We start from the raw sequence: 27,014 nt of genomic DNA on the forward strand, positions 1-27,014 counted from the left end.
TCTAGATATCAAATACAGTTAGAAATGGAATTATTAAATTCATTGGGCTACGAGACGTTACAAATTTATATTTTATGTTCCCTCTGAAAATTGTTCAAAACTCCAATTATACCCATTATTGTACAACACATTCGTTAATATCAATATCATCCATATATTATTTAAAAACTACTCTTTCATTATTCAATGATACTCAACCAATTAGAATATTCTCCTCTCTGTCACTCAATTGTGGTGAATGTTTACCTATTATCTAATGAATTCTGATATCGTAGGGAAGGAACCAATAAATTGTTTTACAGAAATACATGTATATGTCCTTTCTATAGTTTTTCTATGACCTATCCCTTACTGGAATCTAACATATTACTACTATAAATATACTTCATATAGGCCAATATGAAATATTTAAATTGCAAAATCAAGATCTGTTTGAGATGTGAAAACTTCAGTATTGAATAATCGCTACCTGTCTTCTCTCAGGTGAAATTCCTTCATTATGTTGCAGACTTACAATTACATGATTATGTAATTTATCCTGTCTTGTTTAAATCCAAAAGTTACGTGCCAATCATCTCATATTTGTATTCTTAATGTCATAGAATGAATCCAATCCACTACTAGTAATTGAGTCACAATTTCTTAAAAATTTTAAAAATACGTTTTGCTGTTTGTTATTGCTAATTTATAAACAGATGGTACAGTACAATTTGGAGTTTTAACTTCATAGTCCATCTTCAAGAATATTGAATTTTGTTGGAAACTATTGCCAAAAATTCGGGTATGATTTCTTATTTTTAAACCAGTATCATATTTTTTCTCACTTTTTTTTAACACGTATCATATAATTAAGAGTTTTTTTTACATCCGACGCTTATTCCAGCTATGCTAAAGAAGACGGTGATTATGAGAAATGAATGAAATGGTGGAATGAAGAAAGTGGGAGGAGACGGGAGAACCCGGAGGAAATCCACGCATGCGGTTATGTACACCACAAAGTTCACTTGGATGGAGCAGGGTTTGAACCTAGGACTATATCATATAATTATTGGTAAAATTTGGACAAGAACAGAATTTATGTTAGAAATTTACGCTACTAAAGGGACTACCTCACAAAATAGTTAGATCACAATTAGTTCGAAATTCTTCGCAATACTGCTTAATTTGTTTAAGCTTATTATAGGACTAAGCATACAGAGAAGATCAAATTTCGATGAAGTATAGAATTCAAGAGCTTTTTAAAGCAATTATCTGATAAATCATTATATACTATATTATTATTTTTTTAGCTTATGTAGGGTTGCATGATAATCTTTGAAAAGTGATGTCCATAGCTTTGAGAACAGATGTCACTATTAATGTTGATTATTGTTATTATTCCTATTATTATTAGTAGTGTTGTGTATGAGGGCATTTTGACAATTTCATCACTGTTTCTGTTCACAGTCGATAAATATTCAAATTATTCGATGAGAGTCAACACGGAACATATTAGAAGAAGAAAAAGATTAACTTTAGTAGAGACAGCCACAAATAATTTAGACTAGAGAAGATGTGCTGCACACTTATCATTTCGATGATTGTTTAATATCTGGAAGATAATAAATATTCATGATTTATAGCATCAAGAATTTAAATCTTATTACTGTAGTAACTATATTAATTGCTACAACACGTATCTATTACCTCATTAATAACTCCTGACCATGGATTGCGTACAGGAATATTTCCAAGAGTACCGCAACTAAGTACCCTGCCACTGGTAATAAATCGTAATAGTCATCTACCTGCAAATGCATATATTAAATTTTAATAAATATTCTTTTTAAAATAGAAAATTATAACAAATATTTCAAAACTATTGTATAAATAACATTTCTACAAAATCTAAGTGAGTTACCATGGTTTATGCAGGCAATCAAAAAGTCGTCAGATATACAACTACATTGCATTAGTCCTAGTGCATGTGCTTGGTTAGATGTAAATTACAAAGAAGAACACATGAAAGATTTGACTGCAACGAAAATAGTTGATAGTACTGAAAAACAATTTTATGTTCCAGAGTAGATTATATACTACCTATTTCTGCATTATAAAACGCAACAGTGGAGTGTGTCATACAATAAACTTCATGTATCCTTGACATTATAACTCGCTATGATCATGTTGATTTATTTCATAACATACTGCATGTGAGAAGAAGGAACAACACCTATCATACATGAGTTTGGAGTGGATAGAAGAAACTTAAAGTATGAAATCTAGAGTAATTGAAGGAGGACGTTTTTTAAGTATTTGTCTCTGTTCATTGATCTACTTAAATTTCTGTTCATTGTCGTCATTCAAGCATATAGTTTACTATTATACAGGAGCAGATATCGTTAATCATACTTAGTTTGCTACGAAAATAAAGTCGGAGCACGTTGAGAAGTTCGAAATTGATGGGACTCGAAAACAGGATATCATGGGTGAAAACGCAATATTGAACCAATTACCTAAGCAATCATTGACTACGTGCTACACAAAATGTGAACTAATTAAAACCTTTAGTGTAAGACTAAATGTCATGCTAAGACTCGAATGAAGAGACCTCCCTTAGTTAAGTATTTCAAGAGAAGGTACGCAGCATTTCCTTAGATAAGATACTCAGCATTTCCTTCTTCAACGCAGAAACAGATTGAGTAGAGTCAATAAGGAAAATACCATAAAATGTTCCTCAACTTGAGGCTGCTTATCAGTCTTAAAGTTACCAACTATGTACCTAACACTTCTTCTAGTTAAAAGGGATTCAGGTGTGTCTTTCATGTATCCCATTATCATGGTTCGATGCTGAAAAGTTTAGCAAAAATATTTTGTGAATTATGTGTTTCCCCATAAATGCTTGCATTCAACTACCTGGTATTTGTGATGCCAGAGCCGAAAGTCCAGCAGCTATTAAAAGATATTGAATACTTTTGACCTCGCCCACTCCGGCGGAGAGATCTGAAATTAATATGATTTTGTAATCAAACTCAATCATCAGCGACTGTTCTGTGTCAATGGAGTTCTCACGACGACTAAAATCGGGCTAGAGTAAAAAAAATATACTATGGATCTTTCGTGTTAATAAATAGCAGGTGTGTGACAGAGATTCAAAAATGGATCAAGGTTAAAAGCATTTCCTCAAGACATTGGATTTTTCATATTACTAAAAATTCTGTTCAATCCTGGCCAAGCTTCGTAAATTCACAGAGACATATAATTTAACAGGAGAAACACATGAAACAAGGTACATATTCTCAGACTGTGTCCTTAAGCATCAAAGTTCAATCTTTTACTTCCCACTTTGTTTTCTCCTTTTCTGCTCTTTCTCCGTCTTCTTCGATGCTTTCTTTTTGTGTCCGTGTGTTTGAATAAGGCAAGCTTAGTTGCATACATAATCAATATTTCTGCATTGTAAATTATGATTTTCCTTTTATTGCACTGATTCGCATCTCTCAGAACTTAATGTGAATGGAATTTCTGTCTGTGTATCTTATGGTTCTTTAAATGATGCTCAACTATTAATTCTTTCTTGTTCTAAATGGAGAAATGTTCTTTCATGTCAAGTTTTGGAGCATACCTGTCATATAGGGTATCTAACTATTAGGCGCACAATGAAGCAATTTTCCTGGAGGCAAGATCCACTATATTTTGTAGCTCTAACATCCATTTAATTTAGTCACAGTGTGTACAATTTTTATTTAGTATATCTACCAACCTTAGCCTCCATCCGGAAGGAATCGAGATATCTGTTGGACGAGTCCATAGATCAATGTTATGGTTCAACATTTACCTACAGTGTTGCCACATCGTAAAAAATTTGGTTTGGGGTAGCTACCAGAGTTTTCTATTATATAGCATTGTTTATTCAGTTTGATCTGTGGAATAATTTTAGTTATTCGTGAGCGATCTTTTAAGAGACTGGCAGGTGTAGTAGTTTATAATAACGATTGTTGCAGGTTGTGTAGGTTCAATACTAAATCGTACTTAATTAAATCTATCTCTTACAGGCAAAGTGTGTAAAAGTTGCCCTTCATGAGACTTCCTAATTGAGTAATAATTAAACGTTTAACAAAGACAAAGAATCGCAAATGAACTTTCCCATTATAACATTTCGAATCACTCATTCAACCAAAGTTTCATAGGTTTATAAGACGATTTCACATTTCATGACGTAACTTACAACTGCAGCAAAGTAGGCTGACATGCATAGTTCCATCATAGATACTAAGAATGCCCACAAAACAAGAGGGGAGAAGACGGCCTCTATATCATAATATAAACTGTAAATATAGAAGAATCATATTGATCATGAAATTCAAAATAAATTTTAAATTTTTTCCGCTTAAAAGTGCATTATTCACTACTATAAACATGAAATTGTAGTTTGAAAAAGGAAACTTTAAAAGGATCTCTTTAAATCTACTTTATACTGAAAAATTAAATAGTTATTTAATTTTTATATTGTTAAATTTACGAAATGTTTGAATTAAATTCATTGATCTATAATAAAGTTTGAAATTAACATTAATTAGTAAGTTTGGCTTGAAAGTCTTAAGAACCAGCGTGTTTCTAGACAAACAAAGACAATGACAAGTGCATATAATGGGAATATTAGAACCAAAAGATGGAAACTGAGTAGAAAACACGGTAACGGAAACTCTGATCAGAAACTAAGTTATAAACCCTCAATTAACTTAAATCAAACCAGGAGTTCACATTTTATAAAGCATTACTTTAAAGCGTACTAAACTATTTTCACGAACTTACAAACTTACTCAACTAATTCATATTGGGGAAGCAGACCAGTTCAGTGTTATAATCATACTGACATCACTTCTAATGGCAACGGAATATTTTATGTTACTTTATTTATCTTATATTTTACACACTAGTATAGTTTAAAATTCTAGGGGTTACTACGTACCTTATAATTGATTGATGCTGCTGTATCCATAATATTAATTCCTTTCTCAGGTTTTTGGAGTGTTCGTAAGACAAATTCTCAGAATTCTCATAATCCTTGTTGTTGAGAATATTCCCACGTTCTCTGTCATCTAGTTCCTTATTAAATATAGAATCATCCACTGGATGTCTGGTGTGACTCTGTGATTTTGTCCTTGGAAAAGCTTTATTATTTGGATATAAGAAATATTGCTGGGAAATCCTTTGTAGATGACGTAGCAATTCTCGGACAAATACACTGAAAAATAAGAACAAGGCATCGCTGTCTCCAACAACTGAAATACTTACTATAGTAGAAACATATTGGAAGTATGCGACAATACCGTAGAGCCAATTAGATTGCAAATCAAATGGATAGTAAGCACGGAATGCGAGAGGTCTATTTCCTGATACAGCAACTAGGTTTACTGTCCCATTAGAATCGACAGAGAAACTAGCAACTTTTGTTGGAAAAAATATGTTTGTTGCCAATGGTAGAGAACCGCATCTATGGCCAAAAAGTCAACCAACAAGTGTGTGAACATACTAGAATGCTTGGCTGTTTCCGAAAGAGACTTTTCCAGGGAAGCTCGAAACCCAGGAAAGTTTCAACAGTTTTCGATTAGAATATTTGATGTGTCAAATAACCGTTTTAAGCGTTCCTTATTATAAAGATAGAACAATTCGCGAACCACTGTCTGAATCAAGACCAAAGTCATTACCATGTTTATAATAACTTCTTGAAAACTCGACACCTTGTAGAACAAACCCACCAGCATGAATGGAATATGTAGCATTAGGACAGCTGCTGTCATCATGAAATACATAAGTCGTACATAGAACCACCATTTTGGATTCTTGACTTGCCATTCAGGGAAAGAATTTCCACAGATTTTAGCAACTTTTAAGGTATAGGCGAAAAGTTTCTCTAGTTTATTCTTATCTTTCTCCATGAAGGCAACTTTGGGGATCAAATATTAAGCTGAAGTATTCTAAGGAACAATCGACTCAATTCTACTTGTAAGATGTGTTATCGTAACCTACAAATTACATATGATACAAATGATGCAATTATATAGTCATGAAGGAAAAGTTGAATAACATAGAGTTATCAGTAATTTTTAATGACTGAAAACGCAAATCAATTACATCTCTGTCTTCCAGAAACATGTAACAAGGTACTACGTTAAGTAAGTTAATTGTTCCCTATTGAGAATTGTAATAACAGTCGCTTTTCTAAAAATTATAGGGATGGGTTGAGGTTACTTGTAAAGTAACTTTCCTAGTGTATGAAGGAAAAAGGAACTTTTGTGCACTAGATAGCTACTAGTTAAAGAAACCGCAGAATAACTACATTTTTTGAGTGTATATATATATATATATATATATATATATATATATATATATATATATATATATATATATATATATACTCAAAAAAATGTAGTTATTCTGCGGTTTCTTTAACTAGTAGCTATCTAGTGCACAAAAGTTCCTTTTTTTGGTCTAGGAATTAATTCGTGCGGTTGGTACGCACACATTGAAGCTGTAGTACAAACACAAAATACATAAATACCTTAAGAAAAATATTGTCCATCGCTAGCCACCACTTTCGCCCATCTGTCAGGCAATGTACGGATTCCGTGGCGAAAGAAGTCCTCATCCTTGGAAGCGATCCAGTCAGAGACCCATGTTTCGATATCTTCTGAAGAAGTAAACCGCTGTCCAATCAAATCGTTGTTCATGCAATCGAACAAGTAGTAGTCCGAAGGAGCAACGTCTGGTGAATACGGCGGGTGGGGTAAAACTTCCCATCCGACATTTTCTAAATAGGTTTTGACCGGTTTTGCGACATGTGGGCGAGCGTTATCATGTTGAACAATAAGTTTATCATGTCTGCTCTCCCATTCTGGTCGTGTTCTGGCCAGAGCTTGCTTCAAACGCATTAATTGTCGTCGATAACGTTCTCCATTCATAGTTTCACCCGGTTGCAGCAGCTCATAGTACACCACACCTTTCATATCCCACCATATGCACAGCATAACCTTTGGACAGTGAATATCTCGTTTTGGTTATGATGGACCTGGTTCACCTGGTTTCACCCAGGCCTTTTTTCGTTTAGGGTTCTCGTAATGGATCCACTTCTCATCACCCGTAATAATTCGATGCAGAAACCCCTTTCTGCTCTGTCGTTGAAGCAGCAATTCGCAAATGGTTTTTCGTCTTTCAACGTCTCTGTCTTTCAATTCATGTGGAACCCAATGTGACATCTTTTGAATCATTCCCATGGCTTTCAAGCGTTTGGAGACTGCTGTTTGATCAACGCCTAATGCTGCTGCAAGTTGTTCCTGCGTTTGACACGAATCCTGCTCGAGCAATGCTGTCAATTCTTCGTCTTGAATTTTTTTCTGGCTGTTCACCTCGCTCTTGGTCTGCCAAGCCGAAATCACCACTTCTAAACCGTGCAAACCACTTCTGACACGTTCGCTCAGCTAGAGCATGGTCACCATACACTTCCACCAAAATACGATGACTTTCAGTCGCACTTTTCTGCATGTTAAAGTAATGCAGCAGGACACCCCGCAAAAACACTTTATCAGGCACAAATTGCGCCATGTTCACTTAACTACAAACTGGTGTTGTTGACGCTTTAATCCACTGCCCTATACTACGAACGATACGCGATGACAGGGGTTTGCAACACATGTGTGGATACACGGAACTGTGGGACGCTCCGTTCGTTGCGCCATCTCTTGTCCACCCGCACGAATTAATTCCTAGACCAAATATATATATATATATATATATATATATATATATATATATATATATATATATATATATGTGTGTGTGTGTGTGTGTGTGTGTGTTCTTAGGTACTGGTATAGGTATTTAATTGTTAAAACGTAATAGGAAATTACGTTATGAGTATATCTGCAATATTTTCTTAAACTACATCTTCCCCATTAGGGTGTTTGCGTAATGCTGTTCGGAACTCATAGTAATGAAAGATGATGTTAAACGAAGCAATTAAAGGATAGGAACGAATGTCCGGAAATGCGTTGTTTTGGAGAGAGCGGCCGTCCCCAATGTGTCGCAACGGTACAAAAATGGCCATAGCTCTAAAACTAATTGTCAGATTAAGGTCAAGTAAAGGCAGTGTGCATTATTTTTACCTGCAAATTTCAGTAATGTTGGAATGGATTGAAAGCATGGCCGGCGTAAGGGTAGCCCCAAAGAAATATAGGATATTTCTAATATCTGCAACAAACATGCGACGAGAAATTGGTAACTCTCTGTAGTACAGATGTTTTGGATACTCATGATGCCACTAGCTTAATTATAAGCCGAGCGCAATAGCATGCACGTGGGAATGAAGGAGAGGGACGATAGGTAATCATAAAAGAAGGAATCCAAATATAGGAACTAATACTAGCACATGCGAAAGTACAATAATTACAAGGTAGGAGTGTAAAAGAAAGCCCTAGCATGTAGTAAATGTACCGCACAATATCGTTACCCATGACCCACTGACCCACCACACACCGTGACCCACGATCCACCCTGACCCACTATGCCATAGAGATCGACTGACCCAGTCTGACCCACAAATGTAATGTTGTACTTGTGGGTCAGTTGTGGCGGGTCGCGGGTCATTGTGGGATGCGTCATTTCTCTGCTTAGTGCTAGTCCGTTGTGATTCGTGGGTCATAGAATTACTTAAGTTCTCGTGGATCATCGAAATGACTCACAACCCACCAATCTACGCTCAAACTTGTCTTATGAGATCCAAGATACTGACTCACTCCAACTATCCGCGCAGACGTTCAAAAAATGATTCTGGTTAGTTGTATGTAGGTCTATTTTAAATTATGTTAATGCATCATGGAAATTACAGACTGCTTTATCCTGTGTATCGACAAAAGCAAGGGATGCAGTTATTTTCTTATAAATAACAGCTGTGAACACATTTTCTGTTTGAAACAAAACAAACACAGGGAGAGTAAGTAAAGAGTCTGTAGACGGCGTGCCAGTCGACAACAACGAGAACACGAATCTAAGCACGCCGTCTCTACTGCATTTCAAAAGTTTATTGTGTCTATTGCAGCAGCTATCAGTTACCTGTGAGGTGTTTCATTGAATGCGGTTGATAAAGAGTGTTTTGAGTTTATTAGTGTTGATAGACTGGTGTCGTGGTGTAGTTCGTGTGAAAAAATTACCTTTCCAGTGCAATGGAGTTTGGGTTTGACGAGCTCACAGATATGGTTTTTATGCAAGGGCGAATGAAAACAGCCTTGAACCGTAGTATCGTGCACGAATTCCGCAAAGGAGGCATTCCGCGTGTTCCATGTTCTCGCGCGTTAACCAACGTTTGTGGGAAATGGGACAGTTGCTAACATCATTTTACGACCATTTTACGATCACCATTTTACGAATCAACTCAACCACATGGGTGTGGCACACAGTACTGTGTATAAGGTACTACATAAACAGGGATTGCATCCCTACCATCCACAAAGAATACAAACATTGAGTGCACTTGATTTCGACTATTGTGTCGTATTTTGTGAATGGCTGCAGAACCGATCCTCAGCTTCATGCCTCGGTATTGTTCATTGATGGATTCTGTTTTACCAGAGGAGGTGTATTTAATAGTCGTAATATTCACGGATGGGCCTCGAAAACCCTCACGCAACAATGGTACGATGTCATCCCGATAAATTTACAGTGAACATGTGGACAGGATTTGTTGGTGACTACTTACTGGGTTCCTTTCTTCTTCCTCCACGCTTAATTGCACCAGTGTACGCGATGTATCTGCAGCAAACACTTCCAGAACTACTAGAAACGGTCCCGCGTGTTGTTCGACAGCAGATGTGGTTTCAGCATGACGGAGCGCAAGCCCTTTTTGCTTGTGTTGCTCGTGCTTATCTCGATAAAACATTCTCAGATAAGTAGATCGGGTGAAAGAGTCCTGTTGCATTGCCCGCTCCTTCGCCATACCTCGTCCCACCAGATTTTTGCTTGTGGGTTACATAAAAATCCTTGTCTACGAAACTCCTGTAGAGAGGGAAAAGGACCTTCTTGCACGTATTCTCACTCCCAGTGACATCATCCGAACCACTTCAGAGGTATTTGCGAGTGTAAAACAAAGCTTTTTCTGACGCTGTTATGCATGCATCGACGCCAGAGGACATCGTTTTGAACATCTACTGTGAAACTGCACATAATAAGTACAGTCTCTTATGTTTTATTTAGAGTAAATTTACGATATTTACACGGTGGAGTTTATTTGGTTTTATCTTACGAGCAGTGAGTATCTAATGGTTTTGTTCTGTGCTGTGTGCTGAACGTATTCGCTTTTTTTCTATAAAATACCCAAGGGATTTTGCAGCTATCGTTCTCTGTCGTCTCATTTTACGTTCCCTGCACACGTATGACGTCCTGCACCGAACCAGCTTCCCAGAATCATTTGTGTTCATCAGCGCGGTCCGTCCTGTTACGGCTTTCTTTCACATTCCTACAGTGTAATTATTGTACTGTCGCTTGTGATAGTAATAGTTCCTCGCCTTTGATTCCTTCTTTTCTGATTGCCCAACCTTCCTCTCCATCTTTCCCACGTGCCTTTTTTCACAGCATACTACTGTGTTCTGCTTGTAAATAAGCTAGTGGCATCACGACTACCCGAAACATCTGTACTGAACACAGTTATCACTTTCTCCTAGCATGTTTGTTGCAGATGTTCGAAATATTGTATATTTGTTTTGGAGTTACCCTTGCGCCGCCCCTGCCTTCAATTCATTCCAACATTAGTGGAATCCGCAGGTAAAAATAATGCACACTGCCTTTGACCGGGCATTAATCCGATTTTTCCTCCTCGAGTTATGGTCATTTTTGTATCGTTAGACAAATTGTGAGCGGGTCTTATCTATAAAAACAACGCATTTCCGGACACTTCTTCCTATCCTTAAATTGCTTCTTCATCATCTTTCATCCCTCTGAGTTTTGCACAGCATCACGGAAGCACCCTGTATAAATATAGATTTTCCATACCTAATTGCACCTATCGCTTTATACCAGTATTTACACATATCTTTGGGTATCTGATGGAAGAGACCGTTAACGTTTAAAAGATTTTGGAATACGTTTGCTAAGGGTAGTGAAGTGTTCACAATTATATATAGGGTGGCCCATTTTAATCTTTCAACTGAAATATCTCGAAAACGGTTGAACGTAAATGAACAAAACAAAAACTCAGGTATAAAATACCATGGTGCACATCAAATGATTTTATCGCGGTGCCATCTAGGGCCACCCTCCATGGGGACCCAGGGCTCGACTTTAAAATTTTAGGGTGAAACACAGTCGGGTGTTACCTCGTTCGATAGATTTTCAAACACTGAACAGAGTTTTTTCAAAAGATTTTTCATATCGGTCACTATATTCAAAATGCTCGCCTAGGCATGGTGCATGCATCACATAAAACGTAGAGTACCAGTAATATGAAACGGTTGGACATAGACAAGCAGAATACAAAGTGAAAGAGGAAACTATCATGGGACACGTTGTATGATGTAGTCGCAGTGTCCCCAGTGCAGCCTTTAATTGGGACCCAGGAACTTGAAAATTTTAAATGGAAACATGGGTCGAGTGATACGTCGTTCGGTAGATTTTTAAGCACTAAACAGTGCTGTGGCAAGAGCTTGTTTATATGGGTCACTGTTTCCAAAATGGCTGCTAAGACATAGTACATGTATCAGAAAAAAAACGTCCGACCCGACTACGGTAAGCCCCAACGTTTTGGAGCTATGGACCTTTATATTTCATTTTTCATGTTTTCGGCAGCCTGTAACTCCGAAAGGAAGCGTTTGTTCACTCAGGTTGGTCTACACGTTTCGTCTTATCTTGGTGACAAGAACCACCTCATAAACTTGTCGGTGTTGTTTTGAAACACCATGTATGAACGAATGAACTGCACATAGACGGTAAGAATTTCAAGTACAGATGGAAATGTGTAACATACGTATACGTATGAAATAAACGGAAGATTGTTAGATGTCAGACATCCTGCAGCTCACGAGAAACATCTAAGCGGTGAGAATTACAGTACGTATGTAGTTTTTGCCAGGTTCAGAATTGATGAGTGAAGTCGTATACATTCAAATAAATATACGCTAATCTTAAGTCTTAAACACTGCTATGTTAAATATTCAGAATGTAGGTCGTAACCTTGTAATAATTTAACGAAAAATTGAATTTGAAGGAAAATGATAATTCATATTTCAACTATTAACTTTGTAAGAAGTAAATTGTAAAGTGATACATTGAACAACACATAGGAAATAATTAATCCCAAGTTGCAAAAGTTTCATTCGATATTTAAGTTCAATAAATATTCAATGGCTTCAACCTAATATGAATTAATAATTCTGACATATAAATATCAACTTGTATACTGCAATTAATTAGAATGACAAACAAACAAGTCATTAACTTTAACAATTTAATATATCTTCTTTCTACTTCTTTAATATACCTCAGGAATATCTCCAACAACTCATGTTCCAACATGATCGAATAGATTCATAACCACTCAAAGACGCAGCGGCTGCCAGGTCTTTCATTCACTGGACTCCTCACAAAGTTCGATAGATTCTAAAACTGGAAGAACCGGTCGGGAATCGAATCCAGGACCATGCAGACAAGAATCCAACGCTCTAGCCACTAGTCTATGGTGTCCCTTCGTAATAGGTATACGTGGTATATATATATATATATATATACATATATATACATACATATATATACATATATATATACATATACATATGTATATATATACATATATACATATACATACATATACATATACATATACATATATATATACATATATATGTATACATATACATATATATACATATATACATATATATATATATATATATATATATATATATATATATATATATATATATATATATATATTCGTAAATATACACACGGTTGTTTAAAATATGTAAACACACTGGTAAATAGTAAGCCGTACAAAATATAAGAAAAGTAAGAGTGCAAGTTGGAATTAGGGATAGGAAAACTATTGGAGGATATATCAAGAAAACCATAGCATATGCTATGTAATTTGAAAATCAATCGCACTGCTATTTACGCTTTAGCGCTAAATGTAACGAAGTTATGACTGTTTCCTGTTTGTATTGTCGAAGGTTACTTACTGATCGAAGACGACCTTCATGTATGCAGAGCGTACTGATATAATGCTTATCACTGAGGAGCGATGCATCAGGGTGACTGCAGATGATTGTCACCGCATCATTCTGGAAAGACTCCTCAGCAATGTTATTGAGTTCAAAGTGGTGAAGAAATTCCAAGAATCTGTATTTACGACAGATCGACCCAAACCTGGTAAAATACGTAGGATAGCACTTAAGACAATAACTGTTGCAGTTGTTAGCATCATTCAGGAAAGCATGCATAAATGTCACGTATATTATACCACGTGAAAATGGTGTTAACTTATCATCAATAATGAAAATTGTGTCAATGAATAAGCTACAATTTCAACAACACCATAAGAAAATGGTCCAAATTGTCGAATGAAATTTATTCAGTCAGTCTTGAACAACCACAGCAAATCCCGAATTCGCCACTGACATGTTGTTTATTGAAGAAAATGACTGTGTATATTCGACAACATTAAGAAATGAAACGTGCGGTAGTTGCAAGATATTCATCCGTATTAGCTTGACACATTCTCAGGTTTAACCGGTAAGGTATTAATGTGTTTCGGTATAAGTGCTATTTGTGTTGCGGTTGTGTTCTTTATCGAAGGGATTCTAAAGGCGATGGGCTATCGGCATATGTTAGAAAATTGATCGTGCAATCTCTGCTTACGGAAGATGGGCCACTCCCTAAGATTTTTTTTTTCAGCATGAAGGCCTTCCACCTCATAACGGTACCTGAATCCTTGAGTACCTTGATAAGTAACTTTCTAACGAATGGATTGGTTTGGTCGGCAAGATGCTGTTGATTGCCACCACATTTCCGTGATATAACCCTCTAGACTACTACCTGATAGGCATACGGTGATAATTATGGATGTTCAGCAACTTAGGGAACTGCGTAATTGAGACGAATGTTCCAATATTACTGCCGGCCATTTGTGTACGGATTTACTTGACTTGGAACTCAGAGTGATCTCACAAACACCAGGATGGGAAACACATAATGCACGTTCTTAATAGTATGTAGTGCTTCCCGTGTGGCTAAAATCTATTGTTGGGTACACTACAGAGAAATAGTCACAAGTTTGTAATAGCTAGTGTTTAAGCAAACATAACAGTTCTATCCAGTTTCGAGTACCTACGAAAAGGTGCAATTAAGATCGAAATATAAAATAGTACAGTTTCTATTTAAGGCAATTGCGCATAATTCAAGATAATGACATTAAAAATGACGGTCATCATTATCATGTGTTCGGAAACCCCTATTCAGAACCTGCAATGTTAGGTTGAATATGTTTAGCAGCGTTTATCACATGTTTGGGAGTTTTTGCAAATTTGCACTTTGCCATGTATATATAGTTAAGGATACAACGTACCTTAGAATAGACAGATGTTGGTGTGTCCATGATATTAACAAGATATCTCAATTTTTTCGCGTCTCTGTAAGACAATATCTCATTAGACCCATTAGTGTTTAATCGTAGTCAAAATCATTACTAAGTGAAGTTACTAAGTTATTTTGTTCTTGATTGTGAAATCTTCTGAACGAAACCTGATGCCTGTCAATGATGTTGTGCCTGGATTAACTTTAGTGTTTTGATGTACGAATCTTACCCTAGACGCCACAGGAATTATCGAACTAATATAGGGAAACAAAGACAAGGCATCGCTAAACTCAATGATTGATAGAGTTAGTAGAAATGTAACAATCTAGAAGAAAGCGACATTGCCGTAAACCGAATCAGATTGTAAATCAAATCAATAGTAAGTTCTGAATTCAAGTAGTTTATTTCACTAAAACCTGTAGTTAATTAGACTCAGTAGAGAAATTGACAAATTTCGACGACGAATATATATTTTTGTGTAGATGGTAGACAAGGATCAATATTAACAGAAGAAAATCATATTCACGAAGAAATTAAATGTCGACTAAAAGCAGCGAATTCGTGTTACTATTCGGTTCAAAATCTCTTGTCGTCGCGAATTCTGTCGAGGAATTTGAAGCTTAAAATATACCAAACGGTAATCATGCCTGTTGTTTTGTATGGTTGCGAAACATGGTCCCTTACTCTGAGGGAAGAACATAGACTGAAAGTATTTGAGAACAAAATCCTGAGACGAATATTCGGACCCAAAAGGAACGGGAATGGGGAATGGCGGAAACTTCATAACGAGGAACTACATAATTTGTATGATTCACCCAACATTGTTAGGGTCGTGAAGTCTAGGAGGCTTAGGTGGGCGGGTCATGGAGCTAGAATGGAAGAAAGTAGAAATGCTTTCAAAGTCTTGACTGGAAGACCAATCGGAAAACGACCATTAGGAAAACCTAGGCGCAGATGGGAGGACAATATTAAGATGGATCTCGCAAAGATTGAAATACAAAGTAGAAACTGGATGCATTTAGCTAAGGATAGAAGTCAGTGGAGAGCTTTCGTGAACTCGGCATTGAACCTCCGGGTTCCATAGGCCATAGAGTTAGTTAGTTAGTTAGTTAGTTAGATGGTAGACAAGTATAGAAATCGCAGCTGTACGTAAATATTAAACCACTATATGAGCAATAATATTATATTCCTTAGCTTTATCTGAAATATAATCTTTTAATCTGGTTCGAAACCCAAAAGAACTGTTTTTATATTTTTCTATAAGAATACGTGAAGTGGCAAATAATCGTCTTAAGGGTGTTTTGTTATATATGCAGAAAAATTCACAAAACAACTTTGGAAATAATACCATAAAAATGTCCTGCATATGCTTTGAACATCTTCCTGTACTCAGGTCACCAGCTAGAGCAAACTACGCCTCGTAATTTGCATATATAGCAAAGGAATAACTGCTGTAATCATGAAATACGTACGTAATATGTATAGTAAGAGCTACCAATTTGTATTCTTCACTTGTCATTCTGGTACGATATCCCGCAAGCGGCGGGGACGTTTAAGGTGTAAACAAAAGTCTTCTGCAGTTTATACATTTCTTTCTAAGTGAAGTAATTGTTAAAGACCAAACTTCAACCTGAAAAGAATTCACAAAAAAAAAAAACATTATTCAACATCTGTAATGTACAATCCTAACACGCAAATTGTATTTAACACAAATGAAGAAATATAATCAAAAGTGAAAAGAATGGCTGGACTACATATATATCAGTAATTCTTAAAATTCCTACTGAAAAGAGTAACATTTTTCTAGTATTTAGTTGAAACCGATATTATGAAAAGTAATTGTCCCCTATTGAGAAACATAATGACAGTTGTCGTGATGAAAAATTAGAAGGATACATTACGATTGAGTCGAAGTGAATCATTTTGCTGTTGCGTGAGCTTTACTGATTAATAGGGATATGATAGATACGATATAATAGATAGTTACCAATGAAAGGGAAAATAATAAAGGTTGTTACAATTAATTACTACACATTTTGTCCATATATACATGATAACCGTGTATAGTTATTTCGCATAATAGCAAATTATTATATAAGAAGAAAGTATGTTGATGCAATTGGCAGTTATTATTTTCCCACTATATTTTATGAACTTATTTTAAATTCTAAATGTTCATTTGTTCCTTAAGAAAAACTCACACAGTAAGTAAACTGTTCAATACTTATACAATACGTCTCCAAACGAGAGAAAAGAGGTGCGTGATGTATGGAATAAAGAATATCTCAGATGCCACTTGGGTCAGTGAGATGAACTTAAGTATATAAACTCAGTTTTCAAAGTTATAATATATATGATTCTTATTGTTTTCGAAAATTTCACTTTGAAAGGAAAGAGGAGAGAAATTTAAATTCCACATTTTCTATTCAAAAAATGATATAAGTGGAGCCTTTCTATCTCAACTGTGCCCCTGCTAGCGCTACTGTCGATATGTGATTTCCCGTATCTCCCTTGAAAGAAGAAGGATAAGTTGCTGCACCCGACATCTTTCAATTGTTAGATGCGGAAGCGTTGCCACAATGAATTATTTAACGGGCTTCGCAGTCGTCTGTCTTATTAGCCACTCTCAGTAGCCTATGATCTTCACTCGTCGAGATCATGCATCTGAGTGACAAATTGGCAACACAGCTGAGGTCATTCACTTCTTTTCACCAAGTAAAGGGAGCGATTCCTTCGTCAGAGGGCGGCGGGGGTTGGGCTGATGTATAGTTCGCACATTTTCCGAGGGCACAGGTGGAATAGACGGGCTCTAGCCTAACAGTTTAATCGTTTCAAAGTAGGTTTTAAATCACTTTTTTATACTTTCAGAAAGTGGGATTTAATCACTACATTTTTACAAAAATGAATATTCTAATTACAAAAGACAGTGACATTCTTAGTAAATAATATTCGATGAACATTTGGAAATTACTTTTTTTAGAAATATTTCGTACTCGGATGGGGCTAGAATTTGTAATATCATTCAAATGTAAATTTGCATATCATGGTGGATTATTGCATTCAAATATACCTATTAAACACTTGCCACAAATCTATCCTTTTTACGAAATCATGCACGTTCCAGATACTAAATTACAATGATAAAGCTCCCATCATTCTTCCATTATTTGTTCTGGCTCAACTTCAAGCAAAGATATGCACAATTATATATACGATCTCTTAAAAATTATAATTGGCTTTGATATGTCACTCATACCCTCAAACAAGGAGGAGGAAATTATTTATGTTAATTTTCATTTTTTTTACTGCAGACAAACACCGTGTGCGTGGGTTTTCTCGGGGTTCTCCCGTTTCCTCCCACTTTCTTCATTCCACCATTTCATTCATCTCTCATCATCACCGTCTCCTTTAGCCTAACCGGTATACCCGTGGGACGTAAAACTCAAAAATTTCATTTCATTTTCATTTTTTTTTACTGCAGATTTCTTGCACCAGGATAAATAACCTTCGAAATGTTACACAAAAGTAAGGAAAATATTCTCTGTTTCTTGTCAGTAAGTTCTGTGACAAAATTAGTAACAGATCAGCACAAGATTGTTTGGGTCAGCACGTAAGGATTTCTTTTGTTCCAAGACTTGTGAAATCAGGATTGATTGTAGCCATTTTTTCAACTTAAATCAAACACAGATACCTAGAAATTACCACTATAATTGAGTTGCATGTTTAATTGTAATATATATATATATATATATATATATATATATATATATATATATATATATATATATATCATTGAATTAACATGATGAAATGCGATATCATTATATGTGAATCATATTTGTAACTTTTAATAATACCGTTGTTTTATAGTAAAACAAATAACTTACGTTCTCAATTAATTGCGGATTAGTACTAGGGTTTGTAGGTAAACCGGAAGTTAGTAATCTTTAAATGAATGCGGTTATTTTTATTGGGATTTGATAGTGGTTGTTTGCTTTTTTTTTTAATTAACGACGTTCTAGATTCCACTCCCAATAGGAAAGCATCGGACACGTAATATGTGCTGATATTTTCATTCAGCCAATAGGTTCCATCTTAGACAGCTTCTCGGGCCGCGTAGCTCTGGACAAATATCGTGTGTGGGGGTTTCCTCGGGGTTCTCCCGTTTCCACCCACTTTCTTCATCCGACCATTTCCTTCATTTCTCATCATCACCGTCTCCTCTAGGCTAGCTGGTATAACTGTGGGACGTAAAGTTTAAACATTGTATTTCTCTTAGTTTGTTTCTTTGCTGACAAGGGATGTGCTACTAATAAATCAGTCTATCGACGTGATGGAAACAAGTTCTTCTTTCACGATCAGTAATAAATCTAATTTTTACAGTTAAAGTATTTTAATATTGTTGTTGCACTTTTTTTCTTGTTTGTTTCTACACTTACATAATTTTTCAGTATCTGTATTCCAAGCTTTTAATCTTTCCATTACTCCTCTTGAAAACTTTGTACTTAAAATTACACTATTGATCAAACGTTTTTATGTAAGTAGAAAATAATTATATTACTTTTTCCCTAGATTCACCATGTCAAAATATGTTATGATGTAAAATGTACCATTTGGAATGCTATTAGATTGGTGGAAAAGTTCATTCAAAATCAATATCCATTGTAAGATTTTCTTAAATGGAACGTTCTATTTACTCATTACAATCGAGAACTCTCAATATTGCATGCCAGGTACTATTGGACCAACAAATATAATATTTATTGACTGTCATTCTATTTCAAATGTCATTGAGATGAGACTAGATTATTTTCTGTTTATATCTAAAGCAGCAGCACCTATTTATAAAATCAAGAAACGGAAATTTCTGTCAGATATGTTTCACTCTATTCCCTGATATTTTCCTCTTTAATGAAAATTTCAACTATACTTGTAACAGAAAAACTGTGATTTAATTAGAACTGAAATGGGATGTAAATTATTTTTCCAATTTAATTAGAAGGCGAGTTTTATGTACGTATATATATATATATATATATATATGTATATATATATATATATATATATATATATATATAGTAAAAACTACGCTTTTCGTAGAAGTGGCAAATCTTTTTCATAACTTTTAAACGCACTCTTTTCTGCTAAATAATGACGTCTAATTGCTAATATTTACAAGCAATAAGTTATTATAATATCCTAAATGACTAAAAGAAGAATAAATTTTCTTTTATAAAAATAAGGGAAAATAAATAAAAACAAAATAAACCATCAAATTAAAAAAAAATATGTACCCTTAATAGAAAGTTCTTTTATAATATTAAAATTATGAGACCGTTTTCAGTTACGTTCCATTAATACTACAAATAATACTCATCCATTTATTCTTGTACTAGATTATTCTAAAGATTGCAAAAACCACATACATCTATATCATAAAAGAGAACGCACAAATCCTTTGTTAGCTCATCACGCTAATACGGCTGAACCAATTTCTTTTATTTTTGGGGGGTTATTAGGATTTGGACCCTAGATGGTTTTTATCATATCACTTTAATTTTTAATTACCAGTGTCTTGAGATAATTGACCATTCAAGTGTCCATAACGTACAAATCCTTTGTTAGTTCATCATAGGTATAAAAATAAACGTATTTATATGCAACCCGCATGACCGTGTCACTCGGCGGGTTAACATAAATGACAGGCGCTATAATGTTAACATTTACTGCAATTTGAAAGCGAAAAAGTAAAAATTATCTACGTAACAAAGTTTATTGCGTTCCGGGGTGACCGCAGCGAAGCGGGGTGAACGCTGCTAGTACAAAATAAATCTTTCATCATTTATTGATAAAGTTCATCAAAATAACAATACCAATTACAAAAACCGGCTTATGTCGGTTATAAAATATTTAACGTATTCGAAAATGTTTATCCTTACTTCTACATATAATGTTCATTCCTTTATTGTTGTACTACATTATTCGAAAAATTGGAAGAACCACATACAAATCAAATGGGTTCAGAAAATGTAACGTTTGTCTTTGAGCTTACTCTCCAGTTTCGTCACTTATTGCTAAAGTTTAGGCTATATAACAATACCACTTATTAAAAAACCCTCTGATCCCTATTATCTCTGAAATGTAAGCATTTACTTGAAGCAGAAGGGACAACTACGAAAAACGTTTCCTAAGTTCAGAAATACATGGAATCTATATAAAGCCTATCTGGAAATGTTGGCGGATATCTGAATATCTGGATATTTATATATCTGGACATTTATCGAGCGGAATGTGTAGCAACTCAGACGGTATCATTTTTCATGTATTGGCATATTGTTTTGAAGCAAATTCACTCGGCTTCAGTTTCTTGTGTCGTTTCTCATTCATGGATTAGCATAAACGCAAATCAGCTCATTAAGCGCTATGAATTTTATATCATTTGGTCAATCAGTCGTTCATGATGACATTTTCTCACTGTGAAATATATACTTAGAATATTAGACTGTAATCTCTCCTGAAAGATTGATTAATTTTTCCTTCAGTCTTTTGTTTACAACTTTAATGTAAAAATAGGACAACGGATCATAGCGTTAAAATATTTTACTTTAATTGTGTCAATATATAATTGACCAAATATAGAATGTAAACATTTTACGCGGCGAAAAAAACACTCACTCATACCACTCAGATGGCGTCCATTTTTTGGATCCAATGTGTACAGACCTTTTCCATAGTAAATGCAACCAGGCTCTTTGATACGTCGAACATGAATACTACATACGAAGAAAATTGTTTTGTGATCGGGTACAATGCTGTCCATATCAACCATTGTTACATCAATGTTAAACAATACTCGTCGGGTAAGGACGTGTCATCGGCGTTTCCTCACGTTTCGAATTGTTGACCATTTGTCAACTAGAATGTGAGAAAAGAATGTATGACTCTTTAAATAATCAAGTTCATTTTTTATTTATATGGCATTGTTACTATAGACCGAAATACGAATTAGTGATTATGATTCATTTTGGTTATTATTTCTGTAAGCAAACAAGAAAACGATTAAGTCTACTTCTACTAAGAAGAAAAAGCATGGGGACCAAAATAAAACATCAGTGATGTTAAAAAGTGCATTCTTTGCAATACACAACTGCTTTCCAACTTTGAAACTTTTCTATATCAAATAGTACGAGCAGCTGGGATAATATTTTTTATATATGTGACTATCTGCTATTAAAACATTCAATAAGAGAAATTGTCATTTTGTATAATGTCAGGTGGTAATTTGATCGTAGGAAAGTCACGCTAGGCTCGTGTAAAAAATTTAAAAAAATATTCATAAGGAAAGGACCATTGTACATTGTTACTGACTGAGATAAAATGTATAATCAGGGACCAAATAAAATTCAAAATATGTTACAGAAATATACAATTGAAATCAAAGTAATCTATTGGTTCAGAAAAATGTCACTAGGAAACTAACAAGGCAGCGGATGAATTTCAACATCTTTAAAAGTTACGGAAAATATTCAGGAACCTTTCACCAGACCAATAGAAAGATTAGATAAAAACTGCTATGATAATTACAGGTATGGGAGTTATATTGTACTACGCTTTACGAAATTGCCTGAAACAATCTCCTTACAGGGTTTAAATTGCATAAAACCTAACAGTACCATTTGAAAAATCGCCACTATTTCTTTGCAGTGTACTGCAAAAGTGACAATCACTTTTCTGCTCTTCGTAAATTGTGATTCACATGTTCAACACTTTTTACATGAACTTCACTTTGATGCATCTACTTACTTTCGTTTCATTCAAAAGTGTAGGATGAATTCACAAGATAGGGGCGCTGATGGGCAAGAAAATTACCCATTCATTGTACTCTTTGACATTTCTTATATCATGTTTGTTTAATCGTTTTATTCTCTACAGTCTATAGAATACGCAAGTAAAATAAACGCTGCATAATTTTTCTGACTGTACTAACAATTTAAGCCAAATTCGGGCCATTTACTAATCGACGGCTGTTTTGTAAACTCTTTAACAAAATGTGTTGTCCTGAATGCAGCATATTTCTTTCTTTTTACTGAATGTGCTTGTTTCTTTCTATAATCTATCAAACGAAACTATGGTGTCATGTCTTTAGCTTTATAATTTACAGGTTCTGCTTCAGTATAGCATGATAGAGGCTTCAGTATCACAAGTGAAACACTCAATTTTATGTGTCCTGGTATTCTTTTATATATAGATATCCTATCTTTGTATTTCTCCCTGTTTAATTTATCAAACAATTTATCTGTAACAAAATATAATACATCACTGGATGATTAACCAAAAATGTTTCTAATATGTCTTCACAAAAATGTATTATGGTCAATTATTTTTCACCTTACCCCGCAGGGTTTCTTGATTTTGTGACATCGCATTGCATGTCGACGTTTTCCAATATTCTTCTTGCCTCTTAGTCAGTGGAGAATAGTTGAAACTGTATAACTGATTTTTCAGGCCGGTCATCTGAAGTTCTACTTAGGTTTACTCTCCCAAACTAGACTAATACCGAGATGTTGCAAACATACATGTCCCAGTCTCTTCCTTCCTTCTCCATTCTTTGAATGTTATATTCGACGAAGGACGGCTTTCCCCATACATAATTGACTTAAGGCTATACATGCATGTAATAAACTTAAAAGTTGTTTCACAGTATTTTTTCAAATACTACTTTTGTAGTTCCGTTTATCATTATGGATGTAACACCAGGGTCCGCTGTTACTTTATGTTATTTTCAAGATCATATTTGGTACTTGTAGTTTTCCTTATCCATAAGAATATTTTTCTATTTTTGAGACCTTATACACATTTAATACTGTAACTTTGTGCAATCTGCAGACGTTAAATATCTTGTTATGTAACTATGTCCCCAATATACAGCATATGAGAAAATGTCAAAATACATGTACTGTAAAGTTTACGTTTTAATGATGTTGTAATCTTAATTTATCAATTTAAAATTATCTTTTCAAAATGAAATCTACGTTAGCTTAAACGATCAGTTCGTTTCTTCTTTAGTGTTGTTATCTGTAGATAGCTCCACTCTCAGAGGAGGGACATGAATTATAATAGGTGGAAATTCACTTTTAAATCCTTTATTTAGAAATTAGAAACAGACTAATGATTAAAATGTGTGTATAGATGTATGATACGCATGAAACTTTGCGTCAAATGGAACAACATTATTAGGATCCACTGTGTTCTGTTTCGGCACCCATGCAAAGTACGGCATATATATGCTTTTCCAAGGTAGTTTTCCATGTTTTTCGTTAAACATTAATGTATAACAATAAGAAATCCGTAATCAATACATTAACTTTTTTTTATTTTCTGGTCCTTAGCATTCGATACAATAACGTTTATCGAAAAAGGCATCTTAACAATCGATTCTTATTGAGACTGTTTTAAGGCAAAACTAATGGGCTTTTTATTTTCAAATGATAATTGTTGCTGTTGGTCTTCCTATTACACACGTGTTCCTTTTCTCTAAGCATACATAACTCAGAACACTATGTGAAGGTGGTTATACTGGTATGTTGAGTTTCACTCACGCCTTGTCCAAATACCCATGTGTTTGGAATACCTTTCGTTTTCGCATTATAATGTATGTCTGAAATCCTTCTGTGCTACAGACATCTTGAATCTTCACCTTGAACAGTAAGGAGACTCTTAACGGTAATGGTTGATTCCTACTAAGGTACTTTTGTTATTATTCTTAACTACCATCCCGCTTAATAGGCAAGAATTGATAAACAACTCACACCAGAGAACTTGAGATCGGAATTGGATTATATTCTAGCTGCCTCTCCATGCTAGAATGTTGAACATCCATGCTAGCTGCCTCTCGCGTGACACATGCTATTTAGGGATAAGGACTAACAATGAGAAATGCCCTATTAAGTGTCCATTTAAATAGAATACGAAGTGACAGAGATGAAGAGTGTTACAATACATATTGCAAATGCAACATTGGGATGGTTTACCTTCTATTCTTCTTTTAACCAGGTTACATCTTCCTTGATCTCGTGTCCACTACAGTCCCATGGCAAACAATAACCACCACATATTTTATTTAAATCTTAATATGTTTTTAACGGTCCGTTGTATTTTGTCGATGGGAGTAATATAAAGTGATACAACGGAAGCATTGTATTTTGGCTATGGCTGTGGTCTCACTTCCATCCCAAGTAACAGCTTTTATCCTGAGAATTTCATCAAATTATTTTTCACTAAATTTACAACATTTCCTCTATATCTTTTGTGGCACTCTGATTCTCGCAATTACTTTAGTTACATTTTTTAGAACCTGTTAATCACTAGCCTTTAACATGATAATTGCAATTTTAGATGTACCTGGAAAACACACTGGAGATGTAATATTGAATACTTATTACGCACATATTTCCTTCTGAATTTCTGGTGGTGCATGATCATTAGATTTCAACTTCATAGCCTTCCAATAAGATTCAAGATTGAAAGGATAAAGTCATAGTACATAAATGAAGTCATGACTACATTTGGCTAAGTTCCCGTCTCAGTCACATTAATTTAACTTTCTTTCTTTTTGTTTGTTTCTTGTATCTGCTTGTAGTAAAGTTTCTTAATATTGTCATTGTTTGAAGGCGATTTGTCTCTTCTTTGAAGGTAATATACGACATTCATATGCTTCCAAATCAATAACCTGAAAAAATAGGGAATTTGTCTCTAATATGAAAATTTACTAAGATATGGTTGAAATGATCTAATCCATCGTGTCGAGGCAGTAGCATGAAACAAAAATCTTCACTTAGAAGCGTGTCTACTTATATTCAAAGAGCTGTCCCTTTTGTTATACCTGTAATTAAATAGTTTTAGTGTAGTTTCGTAGTCTATGTTGCTAATCCCAAATTTACTTTCAGGCATAACCACGCCATTATGTCCAACTTGGAACATAGTTTCCCCATGAGACATGAGCTATGGTTCTCGCGTTTCGAAGGAGTGTCTTGAACATTTTATCTCGTATCAAAAGGGTTTCCATTAGAACAAAACACTGCCTTGTCTGGTATATCTTCACGAAAATTACGTTTAGTCTCATCTTGTCTCTCGTGCAGCCTTGAATTAACGTATAGATATCTACTTCTGGGGATTGAACTTGGCTCCACATCAACAATTAGATAAACAGTATGATATCCATCTACGTATACTAGCGACACGCATTCATATATATATATATATATATATATATATATATTTAACCCATATGCATGTTCTTTCTTCGAATGGATAAATATGAACATGATATATAATATTGAAGTCAGAATTTTGTGAACCAGAATGACGAAGAAAATGTAAATTTCATGTACAATATTCATAGCTACATTATAAAATTAAGAGAATCCTAGATAGAAAAAGAAGACTAATTAGTGACCGAAACGAAGAAAGAAGAATTAAAGATATATCATATCAAATGGCAGTAAATTAAACACAGCAATTTATCGATTACAGCGTTCCTTCATCAAAGAGAATGCAATATCTTAGAATGGTATATAATCATTCTGTGCATTTTAAAACACTTTCCTTACGACATAGAAAAAGTATCCGTGGTTCATTAGATCGCTCGTTTCGTTATACTGCCCATTATAAATTATATATGTATGTTTCCCAAATAAATTTTAAGATAGAATTTTCAAATTTTGTTTCATAGTTGTTAACAAAGCTGTTATTTCTCCAATGAGCAATTACATTTCTAGTAAGGCATCTTTGTTCTAATTAGACAAACTCCAATGAGATACCAAAAGGTCTTATATATTGAATTGCAAGAGTAACCGTGAACATTATATGGAATATAGAAATAATAAAACTTGTTCAAGTGTTAATATTCATTTATTTTGTGCATCATCGTTAACAGTCACTTCATTTCTGATCATATACAGTAAACTCCAAAAACTAACGGGTACATCTAGCTTTGCTATATTCAATAACTTACACTAAAATACAAACGCTGAGCAAAGCAACGTTTTATTACAAAATAATGAAAGAATTGTGAAAGTTTCGGATATCTAACATATCCTTCTTCAGACACTATCGAAAATAATTGCAAATATATATATATATATATATATATATATATATATATATATATATATATATATATACAGGGTAGAGACCTGCACGGGCCGGGCTTGGGCGGGCCGACTCTGCTATTTCTTTGGGCCGGGCCGTGCGGGGACGGGCCGACACTGTTATTTCTTTGGGCCGGGCCGGGCTGGCCGACACAGATTTCTCTTCAGGTCGGGCCGGGCTGGGGCCGATCAATTGCAATTCTTTAATAATTATTGACTTTCGTTAAACGATAATTTGAATAAAGCCAAACGTTGAAGAAGTGTGTCCGTGA

This window comes from Thermobia domestica, chromosome 8 (assembly GCF_964235325.1).
Source record: "Thermobia domestica chromosome 8, izTheDome1.hap1.1, whole genome shotgun sequence".
NCBI classification, from domain to species: Eukaryota; Metazoa; Arthropoda; class Insecta; order Zygentoma; family Lepismatidae; genus Thermobia; species Thermobia domestica.